Source organism: Manis javanica, chromosome 2 (genome assembly GCF_040802235.1).
Source record: "Manis javanica isolate MJ-LG chromosome 2, MJ_LKY, whole genome shotgun sequence".
NCBI classification, from domain to species: domain Eukaryota; kingdom Metazoa; phylum Chordata; class Mammalia; order Pholidota; family Manidae; genus Manis; species Manis javanica.
In genome coordinates this window covers 215510583-215534971 of record NC_133157.1, presented here as the reverse complement: position 1 = coordinate 215534971, position 24389 = coordinate 215510583, and the positions used below count along the sequence as shown (strand labels likewise).

Sequence of the window (24389 nt, the reverse complement as noted above, 5' to 3'; positions counted from 1 at the left end):
GGGAGTTAACGTGACTCCTGCAAACGGTAATGTTATCTTCCCTGCCTGAATGCAGATACAGAGTAGGTTTAGATGTCTTTTCTTGTGTGAGGCCATTCCTGACACCTCCCCGTGTTCCCATTGCCCTGTGTAGTATTATATTAAAGCAATGATCATATTGGCATCAAATAACTGTAATTGTGTGTAGCTATCTCCACATCAGACTGAATGCCAGGAAAGATGGCATGCGGCATATGTTGCAGCACTTCAAATTTCATTAGTCAGGATTCTTTTGCCCTTGAAACAGAACCCCAACTGGCATGTGGTACTGTAGGAGGATTTCTGGTTTATGTAATTGAAAAGTCCAGGGATGGAACTTAAGGCATGGAGGCTTAAATGTGTTGCTAAGGCTTACAGTTTTTCTCCATCTCTCAGTGCTGTGCTGCCTACCATTTCTCTTTGGATTGTGGTGGCAAGATGGCTGTCAGCAGCCCTAGCAGAAGGGAAATAAGCCCACTTTTCCAGCAGTTCAGCAAAAGTCTCAGAATTGAGTCTTGTATCTCTGATTGGTTTTTCCGCGGTAACATGCTCATCCCTGAACCAATCCCTATGGCTAAACAAATGCCATGCTCTGATTGGCCACCCTAGATCAAATGCCCGCCCTCTGGAGAAGCTGGGGTAGGGTCTGCATCTCCCAGAGCTCAAGGGTTTAGAATGAGGGAAGGCAGACGTTCCCTAAGAAAATCTGGGAACTATTTGTGAATGGGGGGGGGGGGGCGGATAGGCAAAAGCAAGGATGTCCAATATAGTAGGTCTTTAGCCAGTGTTTACTCAGTGAATAAATTAACATGAATGAGCAAACGAGTGTGTGCTGCTGATTCTGGGAGCTGGTTATACAATACTCAGAGTGGGGTTTTAACAGATGGAGCCTTTGCAGAGAGGAAGGATAAAAAAAGAGCCTTGAAATCAAGTCATATAAAGATAGCATTAAATTAGCTCAATTATTGAATTCAAGAAATAGGAGAACTATGATAGCTGTTTTCAAATGTCTGAAGGGCTTTAATAGGGATGGAACACAGGCGCTGGGCTAGACATTTTGGCATCACCCCACTTTTATTTTTATTTTTATTACAGAACCAATTCATGTTCACTATAGAAAATCCAAAAATGCACAAAAAAGGGAAAAATAGAAGTCCTCCCATAATTTTAACAGCTAGGGCTCATTGCTCTGAATATTTTGGTATATATTCTTTCAATCTTTTCTCCTTATGTATAGCTGTATTCAAAAAAGTTCTTATTTAATACTGATAATTGTGTTTGTCAGAGAAAGAAATTAGCTCAGAGAGTTTAGGATCTTATCGGAAATCTCAGAACTAGGCACTAACTAGAATTCCAAGTCCAGAATTCAGTGCCCATATCTGTCTGCCTTAGAAGCCCTGTGTCATTTCTGAGTCTTTGATTTACTGGCAGCACAACCAGTAGTCTGAGTACTAACTGGTAGGGTTTTACTACAGTCATATTCTGGAATCTTGATTCTATCACTCTGGCTTATCCACTCACTCATTTTCATTCATGTACTCAGGAAACACTGCGCCTGGGTACCGGTCAGGGGTGGGGGTGGTAGACAGGGAATGAGGTAAGGCCCCTGCCCCACTGGAGCTGATAGTCTAGCTGAGTTCCATATCACCCAGGAATGGCTAAATCAACATCCTCTAGGGATGTGCGGATCTGTGACACTGTCAATGGCACTGACCCCACACCTCTTTCAGAAAGCAACCAGCAAAGCAAAGAGGAAGCATGGTACCCAAGGAGCTGGACAGCCCAGTTTTACATGCACTCTCTGCCCAAGCCCCACCTCCTGAGGGAATCGGTGTGTGTTGAGGGATGGGAGGCTCAGGGTGCGCGTTACCTCTCCTCATTCTCTCAGGGCTGGCTTTGCTGGGTGATGCCAGGTGTGGCCCACCACCATGTATATCTGATGACCCTATTTTCTGAACCCCAGACCAGAACCCATGGTACGAAGCAGGGTTAGCTGCACAGAAGGAGGGAAATATGGTTCTTGAAAGCGGCCTACCCCAGGTACCTCTTCGCGGCTCCCTTTGCCCAGGGAGATGCGTTATGATTATCCTCATTTTGCAGGAGAGGAAGCTGAGGCTCAGTTGGATCTGTGATCTGAACTCAGGCCTGCTTCATGGCTCTAAATCTGATGAGCTTCCTCTTCATGTCCCTCTGATCCAGACACATCTGGAGAGCGGGGCTTTAAAAGGTTCTGGAACTCTGGGTGATAGTTTCATTCCATTCTGGGCCTGTATCCAGAAACTCTGTTAGGCACCTGATACTGGGTGACCAAGACCCATGAGGGCTCCTGCTCCCTGAGAACGTAACGTCTGAGTTAAATCACTGAAAGAGCAGTGACGTTTCTGCACAGTCCTTTGCTCAGTGATTCATGCAGCCATGCCTGAGGCTGTTAGGAGGCTGTGAGTTGCAAGGGACAGAAACCCAGTTCGAATTGGATAATTGGCAGAAGCAGTTGAAGTGGTTCACATAACCAAAAAGTGGAGAGGTATGTAGGCTTCGGGCACACTTTGATCAGGGTTCTGGCTTCCTTTGTGATTCTCTGGGCTTTGTACTTATGGCTTTTGGCTTTGTTCTCAGGTTGACTCCTTACAGTAGCGAGAGGGCTTGGCTTAGTATCAGAGACACCGCAAAGAGTATGTGTGCCCCAGGAAAGGTAGAGGAGAACTCTCAGGTGTGATGGCCTGGCGGCTGGAGTAGCAATCAGACCGCACATTTGTTTGTTCACATTTGGGGAAGACTTGCTACTATTTCTCTCCAGAGCCATTGAACAAAAGTGCTGAGCTTCTCTCTGATTGGATCACCTCAGGACACGCCTCCATCTCTCAATGAAGCCTGGTGGCAGAGGAAATAGGATAGCTCCGATTGGCTTAGCCCGTTCAGGATCCACCCCTGGACCTGGAGATCAAGGTCTGAATGACTGAAGGATGCTGTTTGGTGGGAGAGGAAGAGAGTAGGGGTTGAAGAGACAGCTATAGTCTCTATAGGGCCCCGTGTAGGATCTGGGTACAGAAAGATGAGTAAGTCATTGTCCCTTCTCTTAAAAACCTTACCTTTTAGTGAGCTTCCTGAGATTTTTGGCAATGATCAGATGGAGTCCATTTACATTTACTGAATTCTAGTAGGCACCTTGTTTTCTCAGTTCTTACAATGTCCGTGTCAAGTAGGTATTTCCATTTTACAGATGAGGAAACAGCTTCAGAAATGTTTAGTTCTTACTAGTAGTTGTACACCTAGGGGTACGATAGGGTGTCTGAGGTTGTGGATCCCATATTCCTTCCTCTTCTTTTGTGATGGTTGTAGAGAAAAAAGATCCTTAATAGAGATCCTGCAAAGGTTTGTCTAATGCCTCCTGTGCAATAAGCAGGGCCTTGGGAGTAGTTACTGTTGTTCATTTCAGGCTTTTATGAGAGGAATCTGCTTGCTTTTTTCCTTTAACTAACTCTAGATGGGAGGAAAACTCTCCCAGGTCCAGATAAGCAACAGATAATTGAATGAGCTTTGAGAAAGGCAGAACCATTGTCAGCTCACACGCATCAGAAGAGATGGTTGCATTCAGATAATTTTACAAAAATGATTTGTCGCTCCTTTTGACTTTTCTGCCTGAGGCTTCCATTCGGTTTTGAAGTAATAGAGTAACTATTGTGTAATTGTATACAATGCTTCTTTCCCTTGGGCCCAAGTTAACTCACATGTTCAAAAAACGGAATGCATTTTTTAGTAAAGAGTTTATGTAAAGCCAGTACGATTCCTAAATTAAACTGCCGAAACAAGAGCAAACAAGCTGGATTTTCTGGTTTTCTCCAGACTCTGCAGATACAACATCCAACAGAGCAGGAGATGATTTGCTGAAAATGATTTGTGTACTGGTGGCAGGATGTCTTGTTCTTACTGCGCCCTGCACCCAACATGCATGTCTTCGCTTTGCTGCCTAGTGATAGAGCACTTGTTTGTTCGTAGGTCTCCTGGCCTCACTCACTTCCATGCCATCAAATGTAATTTCATCCTGGGAGAAATTAACAAAAAAAGGAAGTCAAAATGATAGTTGGTGACAAGTTGATCTGTGAGGTTTTTAACTTAGATGCTGTGGTGTTTGAGTTTTTACATCTGCTTTTCATCCCCCCCCCCACCCCAGGTTATTACTGACAATCTCCTTATCTAAATTTCTATTAAGTTGTCTACCGTTCTTGGGTCTTGGGATGGAGTTGAACAAAGCATAGTCTCAATGACCAAGTCTCCAGTGGCCCTCCCCTCAGCAGGGGGCCTCCTAGTCTGTCAATGCCAGTGTAAGGTTTTGGCTCTGATTTACTCTGGGCCTCGCAAACTTGTTAAAATGGACTTCAGAAGAGGCATAATGTAAAAGTAAAGAAACCAGAAAGGCCTGAGGGTTAAATGCTTAGGCTTTAGAGTCGGGTAAAGACCAGAGAAAGGGGCTGGCTGGGCTCATTCAATTGTCCTAGACAGTGACCCGTGTGGTAGTTGTTGGGGCTGATTCGTAGGTGTCCTGTGTTACCACAGTGTGGTCTGACTCATGCTGACCCATGTGACCACCACTCTAGAGGCAGCAGATTCTTGGAACCTGGCCAGCTTGTGTGTGCATGTGTGTGTAAGCATGTATGCATGCAACTATATGTATGTATAGATAGGAATCTTAGTGCCTGTATGACAGTGGTTCTCAAACTTGAATGAACATTAGAATCACCTGGGGGTCTTAAAATTCCAAAGCCTGAGCCACACACTAGGTATATTAATTCACCAATGCTGGGGGTGGAACACAGCAGAAGTAGTTTTTAAGCTCTCCAGGTGTGCAGACAAATTCAGAAACCAGTGGCCAAGGAAAATTACAATAATAACATCATTATTATCATTTGAAGAAGAATGGGGGTAATGATCCTGACAGTGTTACTAGATATCATCTTTCCCTGACTGCTGCCTGTCTTCCAATCCACACTGCAGCCCTGCCGGACAGCTCTGTAGGAGGTTGAAGGAAAGGAGGGGATCACATCCTTTAAAGTGATGTCAGCCACAGTGTTGCCTAATCCAGACTGTCAGGTAAAGCCCAGAGAGATGCCGTTATTGGGCTCATCTCGTCGTCCCCAGAGTGACCACTGTGGTCATTATTGCGGCTGAGACTTTGGGGTTCTTTGTTACCTATTCTGATAGATGCGTCCATCCTTTTAATAACTACAGTGAATTCAGGAGTTGATATACTGAATCACATTTTTGCCAAGGTATAAATTGAGACTGAGTTTATTTTGACTTGTGGCTTGGAAAAAGAAATGAGTGTAGTAAGCCAGGCTGTTAATCTTGGGTTGGCTGATTTATCCATGAAAATCACTCTGTGTTTCAAGACATCAAGTTAAGTAAATTAATAAAACATTACTTTGTGTTCCTGTCATTTTCTCAATGGGGTACAGGGTGTTATACAAACCTCATACCATTGCCAATCTTTTTATACTTCATAGAAGGTCTTTCAGGCATAAGCAGGGCTGTGTGTCACTGTAAGGTAAAAACAGGAACTAAGTTAGGTTGCAGTGCTTATCCAATGTCCATAGAGTTGCCAGACTAGAGTCTTGGGGGGTGGTAGGAATTTGCTGGGAAGTACGGCAGTGGCAGGAAGGTTGTTCATAACAGAGGGAACAGCATGGGCAAAGGAACAGCAGCAGGAAATAGTATTTATAGGAGCTCTGTAGTCAGCTTAGTATTACTACCAAGGAAGAAACCACACTGCACTCTCATGAATGATTGGGAAGTCCCAAAAAACCTGCATTTCCATTTGTTTCTTATCATTTGGTACACATCTCCTAACATTTCCCCCCCCACGTTGGAAGATACTCATGTGACGAAGGGCCGAATAAGCATGATGCTTTTAATCAACTTCCTTTACCGTTACCCTGAAAGGTCACACAATACGTAATACCAAATATTGCACACTGGTTATTAGTAGAGATTTTTTGCAGGACTCTGTTGACACCTCAGTGATTCAGCTGACATTTGGAAATGAACTCAGCAGTTCTCTGACTTACAGGGACCCCTGTGACCCTCAGTCTGTGCCCAGAGTCCAGGCCTTGGGGATTGTGCACCTGTGGACTCCCTCTGGGCATCTTGTAAAATATTGGAGCAAACTCCAAGGTTCCTTCCATGTCTGAAATTAGGTGATTCACTCAGAAACTCTGATGTAGGCACTCTTTAATGCAAGTGGCCTATTAAATAAAAATGCTTAATAAATGCAAAAATGTACACCACAGACATTTTCTCCAAGTCTGTGGGTTCCGAAAAGACCAGAGCTTGGACAAGGCAGCCTTCTCCTCTCTACCTTCCTCTGGGCATTAAGACTTGGGGAGGGAAACTTTCTCATTAAACCTGTGTCCTAACATGAAATCAGCCCCAGGATTTTAGAAAGGAAGCTAGCTAAACCAGTTAAGCTGCTTCTTAGCTTGGACCATATTGGTTCTCTTTTGGTCTTTTGTTTTTCATCTTATGTAATGTGTTTTCTTCTGCAGCCTCAAAACTCAAACCTGTGAGAACCTAAACTTTTTCTACATTCTTAGCTCATGTTTGACACCCTCATTGTTCAGTCTAAAGCTCTGGATTTCAACTATTTGGGCACATAGCTAGTGACCTAATCATTTTGGCCACACTGGGGAGGATTTAAATCTCACCACCTCCTTGTGCTGCTTATCTGATTCCCTGGTTCCAGGGCTGTGACCATGTTGTTAGTTGAGTGCAGAGTTAAGGCCCTGGGTCTGGGTTAACACAGGCTGGGCTGATGCCATCTCTGACAGGCTGCAACTGAGTGCATGCCTGGTGCCGGGGATGGTGTCAGACTCTTCACTAGCACTGGGGATACAGTAGTGACGAACCAGCATGACTTCTGCCCTGGTAGAGTGTGCGGTATTCAAGGAAGTACAGGAATCATCATCTAATTGCAATTGTGTGCTGAAACAAAAAGCACAGCGTCTTCTGACCTGGTCTGCTCCAAGTTCAAATGTGTGGACATGATGAACTCAGGCAGCGGTGGAGGCAGGAGGCATTATGAGTGGTGTGCAGTTCCAAATGCAAGATAGGAACAGGTGACAGGTTCAAGAGTAAGCCTCCGAAGAGTACAAGGGTCCTGGTGATTTGATAAAATTCAGGACAGGGCCTTTCCTAGACATCTTCTCCCTGTCCCCTCCCCCCAGCTCCCCAAAGCCCAAAGGAATTATTCTTTCCCTTTTATTTTCCAGGCCATGTGTCTGTATCATTGCTCGGGCAGTTGTGTGTTGCTCTGCTGCTCTGTACTGTGATAAGGTAGTGTGTCTTCTGTGTCCTGGAAGGGAAGGCTGTTGTACTGTACCTAGTGTGTTCCCCGCAGTGTGTGACCCTGGATGGAAATGTTGATCAGTTGGTTAATGAAAAGGCTCACCGGTTAACCTTAGGGTGTGGAACCAGTCCTGCTGGCATTCACAGCCAGCAGATCCAGAGAGGGCTCAAGACTGAGAACGGTTAGCGGGTGCCCCTTTGTGCTCTAATTCACCGAAGCTTCCACTGATTGAGACAGGTAATGGGGAAATTCTATCACCTTGGGAATAGTTTAGTAGGTATTAGCTTGTAATTGAAAATTTAACGTAAGTTGGCTCTTCTTTTCTGCATCATGTTACTAGTTTTCTTCTGGGCCCTGGGATTCTGTGTGCCTTCGGAGAGGAACCACCTGCCCAGGTTGCTGTTCGCTCTGATCGCATCCCCAGCCCTGCTGCTCTCCTTCAGGACCACTCCCATCTCCCGTGACCACTTTTCTTCTGTGTCCACATGCTCCCCTTTTTTTGAATGCCATCTTTTTGAACACACAAAATTGTTCGTAACAGTAAAGGAAAAATTAAAAATTGTTTCAATCCTACTCTTACTCTGTCTCAATTTTTAACTTCTCTACCCATCCCATGAGTAGAAATCCTATCTACCATTTCCCCTTGGGAGTACATGTTTTATATTAATGGTGTTCTATTGTATATACCCTTTTGTTCTTTGCTCTTTTAATTTAATAGTCACGACTTTTCAATCAACAAATGTTCTTTGATCTTCTGTAATGTGCCAGGCATCGTTCTAGGGGCTGGAGGTAAATACATCAATGAACAAACCAGACATAAATCCCCGTTGTCCTGGAGGTCTTGCCTAGTTTGTGGAGAGAGACAGTAAGCATAATACAGACTGTTTAGGAGGTGATCACTATTTTGTAAAAAAACAGCCTGGTTTAAGAGACTGAGAGTATGAATGTATAACATTTTTTCTCATATTGCTACTATTATCCTTGATGTCAAGGGACTGTATATTTAGCACTGAGGACTATAAACTTTAAATCTGGAGAGGACTTATGAGTCATTGAGAGCAAACCTTTCATTTTTTTGAGGCGATGAAACAGGTCTATAGAAAAGAAATGACTTGCTCAAAATTACAAAGCTTCTCAAGTGGTAAAGCAGGGACTTTGACATTTTAATTAAGTTGATTTTCATTCATTCTAAAGACAGTTCTTTCAGAATCCTGCTATGCTGTTACCCTATTGTGGGAAATTTGTTTTTGTTTTTTGTTGTAAATAACCAACAGTAGGCAGCTTACTACAAATACCATCTTACTGAAAGTAATTATTAACAGTAATAAATAATAGACTGCTGATATTTATTGAGCACTTATATTTGCAAGGCCCTGTTAAGTGCCTTACATGAAATAACTTAATTCTGACAGTACCATTGCATTTTCACAAATGAGAAAAAGAAGGGATTCCAAGTCACGTCTGTCTTGAGTCCAGAGTCTGAGCTCTCAGCCACTGCAATAAACAGCCTTTGGATTTGAATACTAAAATGCAAATTTCAAAAATCACAATAGTCAGTAATGTATATTTATTTATTTAACACTCAGAGTTTACCAAGAATGTCGACATATGAGGTTTAATTATATGTCATTGCTGTTTTTGGGATAAAAGTGCTTGAATGTTAGCAATTTCCTATATTCCATCTATTATTTCAGTTAATCCTCACAATAACTGTGAATTACCTGGTTACTGTGTCTATTTTATAGATGAGTGGTCTCATATTTTAGATGGAGCTTGATGTGTAGTGACTTAATGTTGGTAGAGAGAAAGGAGGAAACGAGGGCGAAAGCAAGGAAGGTAGAGAGGTTTATGCACAGTAAACAGCTGCTAAGACCTGGGTTTGAATCCCGCCTCCAACTCTTGGTAGCTTTGTGACCCCCACCACCCCCCAGCAAAACACTTACATTCTTTGTACCTCAATCTTCTCACCTGGTAACCGGAAGTAATAACATCTCTCTCATGATGTTGTTATAAGAATTGAATTACAAAATGGTGGAGATAATCTTGTTCAAAACCAGATAGAAACTAAGCAGTTGATCAGAGGTGTTGGTCAGTAGTTGGTAGTAGTGCTTTCTGTCATTATTATATTTAAAAATAATACTCCTGCTCTTTCCTCTAAGCGTGGTGTTTCTGCAGAACACACAAAAAATCTTTTAAAAATGGCACTGATACATTAATGCCCCTTGATGCAATTAGGGATTCTCTTTTTTCACAGATAAATTTTCCTCTGACTCTGATGGGCAGCCATAGAAGGTGGGGGTGGAAAGGTCGAAATTTAGCCCTGTTTGGATTTCTGAGTCACAGTGGGGCGATCCACCCAGCTTTTCTTCTCTCCTCCATTCCTCTAGTGCCGTCTCTGGTTTTATGACCTCCCCTGGGCACCTTGGTAAGGAGGCCTAGCCACAGCGGGGATGGGCAGGTGGCAGAGGCAGCCAGTGTCCTTGGGCCCTGACCAGTCTTGGTGGAGCAGATGTGCTCTTCCCTGACCACCAGGTAGGTGGGGACGGGTGTGACCGGCAGAGCGGAAAGTACCCAGTGGCCACCAAACCCACACAAGGGCTCGAAGTGCCGTTTGTGGAGAAGAGCACGCGCCCTGGGTGTGCATTCTGGGATTTTTCTGCAGTCAGCCCGTCTTCGCATGGGGCAGGTGGACTTTGCTGTGGCCTGCTTACAACAGCTGTGAACTCTGGGAACCAGCCTATCCCTCCTGGGAGAAACTTGGCCTCAGGGCAGGGCTTGGGAGGAAGTGAAGGCATGCAGAAAGTCTTTCTTTTCCTCTTTTTACATTAAAATCTTGGCAAGAAAACATGCTCTTTATTTCTCTTGCCTGTATCAGCAGCAGATTCCCAAACTGAACTCGTAGGCATAGTCCTCGCTTCCTCGTACTTTGGCTTTTCCGGCTGCAATTTTGCTTCTCCATTTGATGGGGCCTCTAAGAAGTCCAGGTGGTGAATGGGCGGTGGGGAGTAGAGTTCTGTAGGAATACGGCTCTATAGCAATACAAACACAGAAGGAAAAGTGGGATCTCATCAAGAAGGAATTGCTGTATTAAAATGTGTTACCTTGACTGACATTGAAGAAACCTCCCCTTTAACTTAGCACTGGGGTTTTGTTAAATACTTTATGGTAGAGCTGCGTGGTGGAGTGTTACAGGGGCCTTAACAGCAATGGAGCTGAAGTACCTCTTTAGGGAAAGGTGATGAACGTATATCATGAGATGAAACAGTAGCTTATGATTCAAGTAAAGCCATTTTTATAGAAATGTATGCATTATTTTTAGAGAAATGTATGCATTTTTATAGAAATGTAAGCATTATTTTTATATAGATACAGACACAGAAAAAACATCTGAAAGGGTAGCATATGGTGTTGGAGGTTGGATCACGAGTATTTATATTTTCTTCCTTTTGCTCATGTGTATTTTCAGCTTTTTTCTGCAATGTGTATTATTCAGATAATCAAGGGAAAAGAGATACCTAAGGAGCTGGGACCTCTCTTTTACCCTGTCATTCCCCATCAGTACTGAGGGTCCCCAGAAGCAGGGAGGGCACAGCGACAGGTGTTGGAGTGGGCAAGATACCCCTGGCCTCTGCCTTCACAGAGCTGATGTTTTAGTGAAAGTTTTTTTTTTAGTTAAAACATGTTTAAGCTGAAGTGTAAAAATAGTTACAAGCTGTGATAAGTACCATAAAGGGAAAAAAGTCAGGGTCATGGTAGGAATGATAGGGGAGGTAGGATTCGACTTTAGGATTGGTGATGGGATGGGCCACTTGGAGGAGGCCATTCTTGGGCCTAAAGGCTGAGAAACAGTGACTTGAAGAGGCTGGGAAGCATGTTCAAGGCCCAGGGAAGGCCCAGCAAGTGCAAGGCTGTGAGAGCCTATCATTTGTGCTCACTTGGGCTGGTGAAACTAGGCACGGGCTGCCCACTTGTGAGAAACGTGTGATGTGGGGGAATGTGACTGAGCCTCATCAGTAGGCCCTGCAACTCTGGGGCCCTACGGCCACAAGGACAACTTATGGCTTCTGAGAGACTGGCTGATGCTTTGCTAAATAACAGGTGTGTGTTAGGTTTGGGCTGCTGGCTTCATACTTTGGCTCTTCTTCAGTAGCAACTCTGATGCCATCTTTCCTGCTGGACAAGCTTTGAGCACCGCCCAGGGATCCCCAGGCCTCCTGCCCCTGTTCTCCTCTGTATTCATTAAACGCACCCATTGGATGCTCATCTGGAAGGTATGCCACTGGAGCCTCAGCCTTGAAACCCTGTGGCAGAAACGTCTGGGAAGGTGCCTGTTTCCTCAGGGATCCGGTACTTGTTCATTCCGACCGGGAGGGGAAGCAGCTGGTAGCAGTCCTTGAATATTAGGTTGAGGACTGAGACTTGATACGGAAGCAGCAAAAACTACAATCGAGGTGCTTAAACATATTGCATGGTGTATTCAAGTTGACGATGGCAGCAACTACTCAGTCACCTCTAAGGGAGTTGGGCAACGCGAACTGAGAACCAGGACAGCGTTCAGATCCTTTGACCCAGTAATTACAATCCAGGGAATTTATGCTGAGGTTATGACTTTTTTTTTAACGGGAAGACACCAAGAGAACCATCCTTGTGAGAGCAGTAATACCCAATAGTGACATAGTGCAGCGTTTCTGAGAGCTTTGCAACACTCCTGTGAAGTCGTTCTACCCATTTCACAGATGGGAAATGGAAGGTTAGAGAGATCAAGGGTGTGGCCCCAGTTCACTCTGGCTGATTCAGGCTCTGAACTCTAGCACGTGCACTGTGCCCTGGGAGGTTTGCTCAGAGACTCAAGAAAATGGTGGGAGTCAGGAAACCTAAGGAACCAAGACTGAAAATGTTCATTCAATTTAATGTGCTGAATTCTGTCCAAAGTATTTTATAAATTTTACCCAAGTTAATTCTTTTAGCAAACTTATGGGGAATCTGAGGCTCTGGGTGGTTGAGTGACTTATGTAAGTTGTAGAATAGGTTTTGGACACTATCTGGGTTACCTCCAGAGCTTTGAGGTGGCTTCGGCTCTACTCTGTTGCCCTGTTTCACAAGAATGCATTGCTGAATGAAGGAACGCAGGAGAGGCTGATAGGTTCTTTTCCACAGATCTACAATTTCTACATGCAGTACAGTTGCCCAAACTTTGCTGGCTCTTGAGGCCACCCTTTTCCAATACCCTTCACCTAAAGGCTCTCTTTCCTTGCTCAGCTCATCCCTTGCAAAAAATAAATGCCCAGAGCCAAATGAGTCTAGGGTAAACCAGGAATGCAGAGTGTGGGCCTTTAGCAACTGAAGGAAACTGAGCTATTTCAACATGATGAAATACTCTAACTCTGAGGCCATTAAAATAATAAATCTGACTATAGAGATATGAAAAAGTACTGGGAAATAGTTGCAGATCTCTGAAGATACCAGTTGAAGCAATGGTATTTCCATGGATAAAGGCTGGCAGAGGGCAGGAATGAAAACTGTGTGAAGACATGGGGGTTGGATGTGTCACCATCCAATTAGTCTGCTGGGCTCAGAACCTCGGGGCTGCACCCCACAGCTCCGGCTGCTTCCTCCCCCGGACTGAACTAGTCATAAGCTCCTGCAGATTCTTCTATCAGTAAGCATCGTAGTTCGGGTGCTTATTCTTCCTCCCCACCACCAGTTTCCTAGACCAGGCTCTACGTGTCTCTTGCTTAGACCCCACAACAATGTCACTGGCTTGCTGGCCTCCATTCTCACTCTGACTGTCGCTCATATTAGACACTAAGGTCAGAGTGACCTTGATATAAACCCCATCTGATTATGTCTCTCCTTTTCATAGAAGCTTCTGTTTCTTGTTGCCTTCAGGAAGCAAGTTCAAAGCCCTTATCATGTTGCAGGAGGCGGTCTTTTGCAGTCTCATGAACTCCCTTCCTCTGCCCATGTGCCTTTTCTTCTCGGCCCTTCCTCAGTCTCTTCACAACCAAGCTCATCTTCTCTGAAGCCTTCACAGCTGTCCTGGGGAGAGTTGGTTCCTCCATCCTCCTAAATTACAATGAATCACCGTGTATTGATCTGAGGTTACATCTCTTCCAGGGCAGGGACCGCATATCTTCCTTTCCCTCTACCCTAAACCCTCAGCATGATGCATAAGACATAATAGAGGGGCAAAACTGTGTGTTGATGGAATGAATCAATGATTGAATGAAACAATTTATTCTTTATAATGATTTAAAGTTGACTTAGTTTTAAGAGATATTCATAGAAAACAGTATTTAAAGAAAGCATCAGGGTCTTCTGAAATTTACAAAAGCAGACAGAGTCAAGTTATCCTCAATGGAGAAACAAACTATGGAGTTGACAGATTGAGTTTGAATCCTGGATCTGTTTTCTACTGAGCCTTGGTTTTCCTCATTTATAAACTGGACATGATAGTAATACTATATAGGGTGGTTGTGAAAAGCAGAAGAGGAAATGCAAATAAAGGGCTCAGTACAGTGCCTGGCACATCGCACTCAAAAAATAAATGCAAGCAAGACACAGTGATTAAGTAATCATTGAGAGCCTAGCACCCTTATGTGAACCTCTTTTTTTTTGGTCCTTTTGGTTATTTTCAGTGTAAAACTTGAAAGCTTTGACCTCAACTGATGTGATTACATTTATGCAGGATAATGAAGGAAGGGTTATGGAAAAATAAATTCACTTCTCTCAGGATCTTATTTCCGGTTCCATCTTTTAGGATATCTCACACGGGGTAGTGGTAGAGCTTACTCTTACCCTGGCCGGGAATGGGGGTCTAGGGCTGATAAGGAGAAAGATGCCTCAGAAAAGAGTATTCCACTCTCCACACAGGGCTCATCCGATTTTAGTTATTGCTCATCAATGGGCTGTTACCATTTCTGGACTGTAAGCTCCCCTTGGCTGGCATCATATCTGTATTGCTTCCCAGAGATAAAATTAGGACCAATGGTTGAAAATTGCTGGGTATCAGATTTCTGCTCAGTGTAAAAGAAGAGGTTCCTCCCAATTAGAGGAGGGTGACAGTTGCAATATGAGCTCCCTATAAATGGAGATATTCCAACTAAACTGGTTGGTCATGTGTTGAGGATGCACTGGAAGACATTTCTCTTTTGGTGGGAGGTGGGGTGAGATGTTTGGTTACCCACAGCTCGTATCTAAGGGATTGGGTAGGTGTATGAACTCTTTTTCTTGTTCAAATTGAGGACAATGGATTTACATGGACAGGGCTATTTAAGATTGGGTGTCAGTATATTGGGAAAATGGGCCAGCATTCTTGGATTGTGAGGGCTGTTATGTCAGCATCAATATTTGAAAAAATATCGGCTCCCTAAGTTTAGCTGAAATTGATGTAGATTATAATATAGTATAGAACTTCCAAATCATCCTAAAGTATGATAATTAGGGTAAAAGCCTGAAGCCTAGGATTCTTACCCTTAGTGTGTGCCTTAAAAAACCACTTAATGTCTCCATAACCCTCTTAACATATTTCTATGTAATATGGCTGATACCATTTGGTCTCCTTATAACTCAAGGGGAAGACAAAGGCTAAATTATAAATAAATAAAGTAGGAGCTGTTCTTCTGTATTTGGGGCAAGGAGTGATTTCTTGGCCATATCTGGTAAAGCCTAGATAGTTATTGGATTTTAACTATTTGACTATAACAAGAGTTCACAACCAGGGTTTCATAGATAAGCTCTCTAGGTCCATAAATCCCCTGAAATTGCATGCAAATTTGTGTGCATAGGCGTGTTTTTCTGTGGAGAAAAGCCTGTATTTTATGGAATTTTCAGTAGTGTCCTTACCCCAAAATGTTCACAGCCGTTTACTTCCATGGTAATGATCTGCTCGGCAAACTGAAAACACTCCTGGGAGAGGTAACACGGTACTCATTTGCACTTTAGTATTAATGAGAAAAAAAATCTGCCGGTTTTCTGACAGCATTAGGATCAACTAGCTAGATGGGATGCCGTTTTTGTATGTAAAGAGAGCATTTATGTTGGAAGAGTGACAGGGGAAATAAGGGAAATTTATTTTAAATAATGAAGATGCTGTGCCCTCGGCCACATCCCAGTTCTCTGCCCAGAGCAGACCCTAGAACAAAGTCACATTTATCTGAAAGGGCTCTGCGTGGCACGGGTACAAGTCTCAAGTGGCGCCTGATTTCTGTTCTCAGACTGATCATTTAACACCTCCCAAGGCGTCTCCGAGATACCATCACGGGCGATAACGGTGCATCTCTTCGGCTGCGGGAGCCTGACAAGCGCATCGGCCACGTCGGGAGAGTGAGGGAGGTCCAGCACCTGGCTCAAGGGAAAGGCGTGCCCACCTGTGCAGCCTTCCCAGGACGGGGTAGGGGTATGTGGCAGCTTCGCTGGGTTCAGCAGAGTCCTGATCTGCGAGTCCGGAGTTCCGGTTCCTGCCATTACGGAGCTCGCTGACTGGAGGCAGGTCACAGCCACCTCTGAATCTGTTTCCCATCCGTAAAATGAGAAGGATGCAAGGTTCTGACCCACCCAGATGCCAGCCTCGCGCGAAGGTGTTGCCCCTTTAAGGAGGGCGGGGACGCGGTGGCCGTGGGCCGCGCCCCTTTCCTCTCGTCACTCGTCCGCCAGACCACCTGTCTCCGGCTTCGCCCCGCCCCCTGGGGGCGGGGGAAGAGGGGGCGGGAAAGGAAGGCTGAGGATTTACCTTGCGGGGCGGGCGCTCAGCGCATGCGCACGGCCGGACAGGTCCATGGCGCCCTCACTTCCTGGCATTTCCCCCTCCCCCTCCTCGCCTGTACCCTGTACATCCGGGTCACTTGCCCTCCCCGCTCTGAGCCGCCCGTGCCACTGCCGCCTGGCTCGTCGCGGCTCCGCCACACGCGCAGGTGCGGAGGGGCTCCCGGTCCGGCCGCAGCCGCCGCCCCGGTCCGGGCCCGGGGCTCCCTCTAGCGCCGCTGAGGAGCCGCCGCTGCGGCTTGCGAAGGGCGGAGGAGGGGGGCTGAGAGCTAGGAGGCTCGAGCGGAGGGTGAGTGATGTATTTTTACCGTTCTCCTTCCCGCACACCCCTCGCTTTCCTGCTCCTCGACCCCATTTTGGCGGAGAGGCGGGTGCGGTACGGCCCGCGCCGGCGCGGCACCTCCTAATCCCTCGGCGCGGCTGGCCCGTCCCGACGCCCACCCGGGCGCTGCGGCTGCACCTCGGCGGGCGCCCCCCAGCCCCGCAGCCCGGCCCCCGCGGCGCTCATTCATTCGGACTTCCCTTTCTTCCGTCCCTCCCTGTCACGCGCACCTCCACGCGCCTGCTCGCCGTCCCCTCGCACCCCAAGTTCTGCCGCCCGTGACCTTTGGCTCCCCGGCTCTTCCCCTGCTGCGCAGACGTTCGCCCCCGCCGCCAGCTCCCTCTCCTGCCTGCAGCCGCCGCTCCGCACGCCGTCTGCCGGTGCTCGTCCCCAGATCCACACCCCCTTCTCCTTCGGACTCCGCCACGCCTCGACACCCAGCCCTCTGGTCACGCGCGTTGAAGTCGCTGTGTTTTTTGCCCCCCCACTCCCTTCCACCTGTGCGCGCAGACCGTCCAATTTACTGCTTATTCTCAGCATTTAAAGTCCAGATTCGCAGCCCCAGGGTGTGGTCTTAGTGTGTTTCCAAAGCAGACAATTTCTACTATAATTATCCAAATCTGTGACTGTCAAACTGTAGGGGAAGTGGCAATTGCGTGTGTGTGTGTTTTTCCTTGTGGCTATTTTGGGCCTTACCAAGTATCTTCTAATTGTCTTTTTCTTGGAGTATCTGTGCTGGTTTAATTTTCTCTGAATGTACGATTTGGCAAAAGATTGTTACTCTTTCTATTCCGCATTCCTCTTCGCTTAGTTCTATGACTGATTTGCAACATTACCTGTTAATGCCGTTTGTTGGTGAGACTTTTTCTTGTCTCATCTGTCAACAACCGTTACTGAGTGTCCGCTGGTGTGCAGAATACTGATGAAATGCCTGAGTTCTTGCAGTAACATAAAGTTCCACTCTGGATGAGACAAAGATCTTTAAGAATTTGTTTGCATTTTTTTGCCCCTCTTGGAGATTTATTGAGTTTGTCATCATTTTACCCCTTAATTTTTATGTGGAAAATGTGTATCGGTGTATTTTGTGTTCTTATAGTCTTGCAGTTTGGCAGGCTGACATTCCAGAGGACTGTTTTATGTAGCTAAAAGAATGTCATTCACTTGGGTGTTTGGAACTTCTTGCAAATAATTTGAGACTAATGTACCTCAAGAAAAATATACTATCCTTTTAATTCTTTAATTGTATTTAATAGTAGAAACAGCAACTTTGATGTAGAACCACTTGATAATTGGGGCTTATTTGATAGCCGGTTTGTACAGCAATGTATAACCAAAACTGCCTAATTGGCACTCATAAAATAAAAGGACAGCACTTTTTTTTCATGTGGCATTCATACTCCATAATAATGAATTCCAAGGAAGGTTTTTAGTCCTGAAGTACACCTACCTGATATCAGTATGATACAATTGTTATATCAGTATTAATAGCATTTTCCAACAGCCCTTCCTTCTGGGTAGCTAGGTATTAAAAAGGCACTTGGCTGTTTGGCCCTGTTTAGGTTTTGGATAAGCACTCTGGCAGTAGGATTTTTTAACTCATAGTCAAAATGGCTTTTTTTTTTCTTTCTTTTTTGGTGGAGCAATTTTGCTAGATAATATTTCTTTTCAGTTCCTTAAAACTTTGAACAGATATGTAGCTGCCTGAGAGGAAACTCTTGTTGTAGGATATATAGTATGAACTCTAGATTATTGGGTAATTGGATAGAGGTTGGATTTTTCTCTCCTAAGAAAGTAGTTGGTCAAAGGGAGGAATGATTATTAAAGTAAATCTAGTTGCTCAGCAAAAATAAAATTTCAGATGCTGAGTAAAACTGGGCGAATGTTTATTTCTGGTAGATTATAGGGTGGTATTTAACAAACTTAAAATTCACTTTAGACTTTACCCAAAAAATAGGTTAAAACAATCATGTTTAGTGTCATTCTTGAGGTGATTTGACTCATATTTGAAATGGTGATTAACCTTTGCCTTGTAAGTGATTCAGGGCTATAGAAGGGGATACTGACTTTATCTTACTTCTAGTTTCATTGGAGAAATTGCTAGGTCATCACTTACGAAGTTATTTGATTCATTAAGTGTTGATGCACTCAACTATGAGAGCCCATAATTTGCTCTTTCACTGTTTAAGGAACACAAATTTATAATATTCAGAAATATTTAATTGTGTTGTAGTGGCATGATTGCTATTATTTTTCATTCTCCTTTTCTGTTAGAGCACCAGAGTTTAGCACAATGCCTGCCTGGTGCACAGTGGATACTCAGTAGATGTTTTGCATAATTGAATGAATGGTGGAAGTCAAAGAGTTTTTGACTAACATCATTTTGTAATCATGTGGCTGAAGTATTGGAGACAGATGTTGATTGCTTTGAGCTAAAGTTTTTTCAAGTAGTTTGTCTATTTTGAGGATTGCTATATTTGATTAAACTGCTATGAGATCTTTGTGCCTTAGAAAGTATAATAGGCATGTCATTTTATGTTACACTTTAGTTCATTGAATGGATTTGTTTACTTAGAATGGATATTTGATACATGTATCTTGTCAGCATTCACGAGCAATAGTCAATTCAGATCATTTCTTATACTTTAAAAGTTTTGGAAAGCATACAAATTCTTGGATGTGTGTGAGCTCATCCTATGTTAATGACCAGTTCACTAAATTAGGTTAATTTTTCAAAGAATACCTTTTCATCTAGCAGAAATGAAAGAAATACCCAATAGTGTGACAGTTCCTTAATATTTCAGTGATGGTGGTGGTAATGTTAATAATAACTAACACATGATGATTATTACTTGCCAGGCAGTGTTCTAAAATGTTGAAACTTAATCTTTGCAGCAACTCTGTTAGGTACATGTTAGGATTCCCATTTTGCAGCCAAGGAAACTGAGGTTAAGTAACTAAAGTGACAACCACTACTAAGTGATAGAACTGGGTCTTGACTCTTAATTATTAGGCTGTAATAGTGAACATCTATGTATCAAATGCTTCATATACATTTAAGTTAGTTTTACAGCAACCCTGCAAGGTGTAGGTTAATTTTTAGTTAATCTCTAATTTACATTAGGAAAGTAAGGCTTAGAGAGCTTAGGTAACTTGTCCACATGCTCTCCCAGATAGGACGAGGAGGGCTGGCAGTTAAATTAGGTCTCTGACTTATAGTCTTTACTAAAATTCTGTTTCAGAGTATTAATTTGAGGTCCTATAATTTATATTATAAATTTAGAAGGCATTCTTAAAACATCAGATCTCAAAACTTTTTCAGCTGCCACTCACAACAGAAAATGTTCACTTGTTCTCTACCCTCCTGTGAGCATATACAGGATTATAATTTCCTGCTCACTAGCTATAGCTTCACCCCTTTCCCACTCATGCAAGTGTACCAAAATGCAAATGAGTGACATTTGTGAAACTTTTTAAACAAGGAAATCGTTCTTCGAATTTTGATTCTTTAAATATACACATTCTTGTGACACATCCCACAGCCTGATAATAGTACCATAGGTGAGAATGGCTGTTTTCAAAGATACTGGGTGATTTTGTTTACATAGAACATCTAATGCAAAGACATATTTTTGTAGCTATTTATTTTGAAAAGATGATCAGTGGTACTATTGTATGTGACATTGTAAAGCTTTCAATCCTGTAGTTACTTTCTGCCATGCAAGTAATCTTTTGTTGATCTATTCTAGTTTTTACTTGATGCATGTCTAGTATATATGAAATCTAGACTGAAAAATGGACTCTCTACTCTGCTTAGAATACTTCTTCCAATCATCAATTGGCATGTTCTTAGATAATCCAAATTACACTGAATACTAATTTAGGTCATGTACATTTTAAAAATACATGCTGGCTCTGTATGACAGTAATATAGGTTGTAAAGGAAGCATGGGAAAGAGGTAGACAGTAAGTTGACTGTAAGACTGGCTGCATGAGTCAGGATAACAAGTTCAGGTCAGCTGGGATTGAAGGCTATGGGGAAACCATTACAGGATTTTAAGGGAAAAGGAAGTGAAATACTCAAGTTTGTCTTTCAAAAGATTGTTCTGACGGCTTTTGGAGAGTGGATTGAAGGTGAAGTAAGATTGAATACAGGTAGGCAAGTTAAAAGGCTGTTTCACAAGTCCAGGAAAGAATTGACAGGGAGGGATCTGTACCTGAGTATTGACAATGCAGGGATGATGTTAAGACATGATGATTTACCGGCTGTGGACTCCATTGAGCCTCTGCGTTTGCTGGTGGAGTAGGGGATAACTTTCCTCCAGAGGTCTTATTACTTTGTCATGTAGAGATCCGCTGGAGCTAAGGCAAAGTCAGATGTATCCTCAAAAACGCATTTTCAGTTGACTCTCTACATTGTTAGTCATGGAGTTAGGAGCTGACCCACCCTGAAGTAGGACTATCAGGCTGGAGACTCATGAGGCTCCCGTGAGTCAGGCATTCAGTTTCCACAGAGGCCCAGTAGCTTGCTAATAGCTGCTTCACTACTGTGCCTGATAGCTGTGTCAGGGAGGCAGAGTCCAAAACCCCTAGGGGCACCTACAAGTGGAGGCTGCGTCACTGTGTCAGAGGCGCCAGTCAGGAAAATCATGAGTCACAGAGACTTGTAGAGTCGAAGTGGTCAGTGAGGTTGTGGGGCCCCAAAAGCACTAGTACTTTTCTACATGCAGTCCTTCCTGGTTGGGAGATGCCCCCCTGGTACTTATAGGATGGAAATGTACACCATTCCTAATGTACATTGGGAGGCAATAACAGGACATTGAAGTGGTTCAAAGAGCCATCCCCCAATAAATCACATTCATTTCCCTTCCCCACTGTAAATCCTGCCCAAATCCTGTTTGTTGAATCTGGAGGTCCCCTTCCTCTATAGGACTAGACAGGATGGTGACAACCTGGGTGCATTTATCCAAGAAAGCCATGAAACTCTCTCTCTCTAAAGTTCCCTGGGCAGCTTCAGAGGGGTATGTATGGCCTACAGTCCTTTTTTGGTGGTCAGGGAGACCTCAGCACCATCCCTTAACATTTTCGTCTGTAAAGCGACAGAGCTTGGGGGTAGAAATAGAGAGAGATGGAGGGGGGCAGAGAGGGAGAGGGCACCTCTGCCCCAGTAGTCAAGGCTTTTGCATTCGCTTTTGGTCCCTCATAGTTCATCCAAAGGGACCTAAACATACTTTTAGTCCACCTAAAGCTCTGTATTGGCAGCAAGTTCATCATAATTTACACATACTCTTTCAGCTTTGGGGATTCCTTGGCTTGGTGTCATAGCCACAGTGCCTGTCAGTGGTGACATGGGGCTTGTTGCCCCATTGTCATGACACATCCCTTCCTCTGCCAGCCCAGAGGAGAATGAACAACAACCAAGTCACCATTTGGGTGGCTAATTTCAATCCCACTTCTCAGTGTTCAGTTTCTATTAATTCAACTTGTGTCCATTAATAGGTAGGACAGTGGGGGTCCTTATTCCCACCTTTTCCCACCCAGTACTAGGATTGCTCTCAGATCCCAGGGTAGCTTTTCATTTCCCAGAACTCTGCTCTCAGGGGCCTTATCCTCTCTCTTCTAGAAAGGCATGGCTCTGTCAGCACCCCATCCTTGTTGTCCTAACTGTCCAGAAACCATGATAGTCTGAGATCTTACCATACTTGCAAACCAGTAAGTTGCCCTGCCACATTTTCATGGATACTGGTAGAAGACATGAGACTCCTATGTAAGAGATGAAGGACAGTTTATTACTATAGTAATAGCAGTGGGCAGAGAACCAGCATTTGTGTTAGTTTCCTGATGCTCGGGTAGTACTTGCACCACAGAGTGGGCTACGTTAACTGGAGAGAAGCCCTGAGTTTAGGGAGTCCAGATCTTTTGTAAAGAGCAGCAGTATGTGTGCCTGCCCCTTGCTCTAGAGGGTCACATTATGTTTATTGTACTAGACAGTAAGCATGCCTGTTCTTTGCTCCAGAGGGAAACACTATATTTTTCAAGGCTGATTGCTATGCAGACATCTTTGAAAATATCGAACACATTAGAAAAATGCCTTTGGAGAATTATTTCCCACCATATTATACCTCAATAAATGTGACTTTTAAAAAGTGCCTGGCATGTAGTAGGAATATAGTACATACTATTTTCGTTCATTTCCTTGATCTGATTTTTAGGCAAACCTATATGCAATGGTCTTTTCGAATTTTCAGATTTTCTCCAAGGTAAGTTGGTAACTAGCAACAGTTACTTAAGAAGTAATGACTAACATATTCAGACATCTTTTTATTTGAAAAAAATCATACATGGTCTTTTAAGAATTTCAGAGTCATTAAATTAAAGTTAAATATGAGAAAACCGCCTTTGGGTTGCAAGACATGAAATTACTTTGTTTTTGTTTATATCAAACTACAATTGTCTACTTAAAATTCTGGCATATTCTAACAAAACTGTTAATTAAGCACAACAATTTAAAGTGAGCCTTTTCCTTTAGATCTTGGGACAGTATAAATTTAGGGAGTAAGGCTAGCCTAGCAGCAAGTTTAAACTTGCAGTTTTTCATTTATTTTATTTTTTTTGAAAGGGTATAGGTCTCAGTTTTATCAATTAGTATTTTGTAAATCTTCCCTTCTATTTTCTGTAAACAAGCATTCTAAAAATGTTATTTTGAAAGAAAGCTTCCCTTACTAAAGATTATTTGTTACATTTAAACCTGTTTTAACTTCAGTATTTAATGAGTCCTGGTAGTACATAAATATATTTACCAAGTTGATTTAAAAGTACAGAGAAGTAAACATCATTTATTCCTTTCATTTGGGTTAAAGTGTACATGAATTCACAGATTTAGAAGTGTAAAATAATCTTCTAGCTGTGGTGGTACTAGTTCTAAGCTGCTAGTGGGTAAAAATAGGTTGATGCCTGAAAATCAGGGCTGAAGCATTTTGGAGATGATCTTTGATAATTGGGGATTCCCTATATTAAAATGTGAATATAGTTAAGCTAAAGCGTTTCCTTTTTATTTATAGAACAGTATGTTGAAGCAATAGTAAAAATATGTTGCCTGGGGTTGGCAACTCTTTGAAATGGGTGTGCCAAAGTTCCATTATAGTATGTGTCATGTTGACAACTGGCCAGTGTTCTGTCTTTGGTATGTGTCACTGACCCCTTCTTAGTAGCTTATTAACATATTAAATATGTATCTTTTAGGAACTTCATTTTAGCTGATTGTATGTTCTTTCTTTATAAGCAACTTTTGAAATAATGTATATTTTATGAAAATCAAATTTAATTTTTAAACTACTCTTTGCCTAGTTTGGGTATGTAGATAACCTATGTATTTAAATAATTAAAAAGAATATTTAAGTACTTAAGTTCAGAATTCTTCTTAGTTGATGTATTAAAGCAGAACTTTTTTTGAGGTCCACTCACTGCCTCTGGTATAGCAGATCCCTTCTAGGATCTTATCTAGGCCTCACAAGTAAGAGATGAATGACCACTTTTTAAAAAAAGTGTAACTGGCTTGCAGTATTACTGGAAACTGTCCTCAAGTTATAAGGTAGGCCTAAACAGGTGCTCTAAGATAACTTATCCCAGGAATTTTTTTCCCCTTATAGCAAGGTCACATCTGCTTTCTTTTTAAGTATCTAGTATAGAAATTTACAAATATATAATGTATATATATATATGTGTATGTGTGTTTGTTTTTATATAGCTATATTCCTGTTATAATCCTGTACAGCTAGAAGACAAAACTAATATGGAAAAAGCAGATGACTTTTTAAAAAAAAATCTGTAGGGATATGGGGCTAATAACTTAATGTGGTCAAAAAGGTGTGTGCCCATGGCTCTTAGAAGTACTCTACAAAAAAGGATAAAGTAAAAATCACCTATAGTCTATAGTCCTGCTAATAGATG

The 24389-nt window shown here is 43.2% G+C and overlaps 1 protein-coding gene across 19 annotated transcripts in view; it reads left to right on the top strand.

Moving 5' to 3' along the window:
• Positions 1 to 24389, top strand: part of CYRIB (CYFIP related Rac1 interactor B) — a 147879-nt gene that overhangs the window by 43968 nt on the left and 79522 nt on the right. For 4 of the 19 annotated variants that reach the window (XM_073230137.1, XM_037020672.2, XM_073230135.1 and 1 more), the window contains exon 1: positions 16186 to 16409. The exons of 12 other annotated variants lie outside the window; for them this stretch is intronic. The gene's annotated coding sequence lies outside the window, so the exon portion shown is untranslated. Of the gene's footprint in view, positions 1 to 15825; positions 15845 to 16182; positions 16410 to 24389 lie in introns of those variants that run through there. 3 more of the 19 variants (XM_037020679.2, XM_073230141.1, XM_073230134.1) reach the window with 2 other exon arrangements.